Raw genomic sequence first — 2,350 nt, 5'->3', positions numbered from 1 at the left:
CTCTCTATATAGCTTGCGTTGGTACAAAAGGAATGACAAACTGCTGAAAGCATTTCTGAGCAGCAGCTAGAGCAGCACACCTGTGGTTCCCATTCTGCTGTGTTCCTCCTGGAAATACTATTGGGCTGCTGGCCAATCTTCATTCCACTGAACTAATAACTTCACATTCTCATACCAAAGTGATCTTCTCTGGAAGCCTGGGAAATATTGTGAGCATACCAAAACTCAGATTTAAGTCATGCTAATGCCAGAGCATGACTTCAGGACAGGACATGAGCTATACCCTGTTGTTCACGAAGCAAAGTTCCTGAGATAAGCTATTAGGATGCACTATGCCTGTTGTCTTCTCCACTGGTTATTCACTGAGGTACATTCCCTCTTTACAAATTCTAGAAGAGCTTCAAGTTACCCACGCTAGGGAGAATGGATGATTTAATGCATTTGATGACTTCTGTTTCTGTTTAGAATAGGTGTGAGTAAATATTGTCTAAGCAGCATAAAGCAGCTGTTCCACACTGTGGGTTTTTTATTACTCTTCATAAGCAGTGCCTTGTACACTGCAGATTTGGGAGGAATTTAATTTTATTGGCTTTACGCATGTAGGAAGTAGTTGTCTACATTTGAGTTAATTTGCCTAGCCAAGAGAAAAAGGTGCTCTTTGCCCAACATGAGATGCCTGCTTCAGTATGAGTTTAATTTTGCCCTAGAAGTGTCAGTTTAATTTTCATTGATTATAAAAGAACCAGAGACAACCAAGTCAGACAAAAATGTTTACATTTGATCCCATGAGTCTCAGTCTTTCAGTCCAAGCGAAGTGCATCATAGAGAAAAGTGACTATGAAATTTAGGCTACTTCTATCCATACTTTCCTATTTTTCCAGGAAAAAAAAATGAAGTTATTTGACTAAAGGAACTCCTTGTTTCAGATGCAGAGGTTGTTCAAGGTAAGTTATGCTTCTGCACAAGCAATGCAGTTCAGTCCTTTTTAACTGCTAGTTTTATTTTTTTGCAAAGCTTTACAATGATAACACCTTTCAAAAAAAAATCCACGAAGACAAAACCCACAATGCTCTGTCAGGAAGGGGAAATGGTTGAACAGTGCCAGGTCTGTGTAACAGCTGCCAGGTGTGGTCAGAACCACAAATACTCTGGTCAACCTTAGCAACTGTTTACTCTTGAGAAGCAGTATCTGACCTTGTCTGCTGGTAGTTCGTTGCAAAGAGGAAATACAACAGGCAAGCCAAAAGAACAGTAGAGATTACTGACATGATTTAAAAAATAAAATTATGCTGTTTTTCACAACATGATCTCCGGTATTTTATCATTTGGAGAATATGCCTCAAAGTTTCCTCTTAGCCAAGACTGGTAATATCCAGGGAGAGGACAGTAGCTTCCTTGTGGTGCATTAATTGAAATCTTCACAACAGTGTGCTCTGTCCTCAGATTCCTGGGAGTCTAAGGGGATGTGTTGTGATAGGAGAGCACAAACTCGTACCGCTTTGAATTCACATTTCAGAAAAAGGATGGATGGCATAAGCTGAGTCTGTGCTAAGATATTTTTTTATGAACAGGTTAAAGGATTTTATCAGTAGCCTGTGAAGCTGAAAAGAAAGCATTTTCAAAAGTGAGTACAAATTTGTGTCTTTTCTGAATGTTTTCTGTAGCCTAACTTGCAGAATCTCTTTTCTTTACAGGTTTTTGAGGTGGCATCTAATCTGTTTTAGGAATGAACTTCGTATTTACAGCTACATCATTCTGAGAATAAATGCACCTGTTTTGCTGACTCTCAGTTAAGTTGAACAATAACACCTGTTAACCTTAATGTGCCTTTTCCTTATCGGTATTACTGAAGAGTCTTGTAGGCTAACTTTGGTAGAAATCAAGCTTTCTACTTGAAAATGCAAAATGTCTATTTACTGTATTTTTCTTAAAAAGCATATATCTAGAAACTTCATAATTGAAGAAGCTCTGAGGAACTGCAGCTGTTAAAGTGTCTTTATAGCTTAATCTATTTCACATTTTAGTATTTTATTAGTGCTTCTTGAGCATGCTGATTAAAATACACACACCAATTCATTTCCCATACATGTTATTAAGTAAGTCAAATCAGCACTTTTTCACATTATCGCTTTAGTGCTGTTATATTGATACAATTCATTTACCCTTGCTCTTCCTTACTAAGCAGTAATGGACCTTAAAAAAGAAAAATAAAAGGTCTGGGACATAACCCTGCAAGAATCCCCAGGCCTGTGGGCAGAGCTCTGTAAATTTTCACAGCTCCGTTGCCTTCAAATGGCTAAATGTTAGTGCCTCCCACAGCTGAAGGTTATCTGCCTGCTGGGAAATACCC

Source organism: Numida meleagris, chromosome 4 (genome assembly GCF_002078875.1).
Source record: "Numida meleagris isolate 19003 breed g44 Domestic line chromosome 4, NumMel1.0, whole genome shotgun sequence".
NCBI classification, from domain to species: domain Eukaryota; kingdom Metazoa; phylum Chordata; class Aves; order Galliformes; family Numididae; genus Numida; species Numida meleagris.
Note: the sequence above shows the minus strand (reverse complement) of the source record.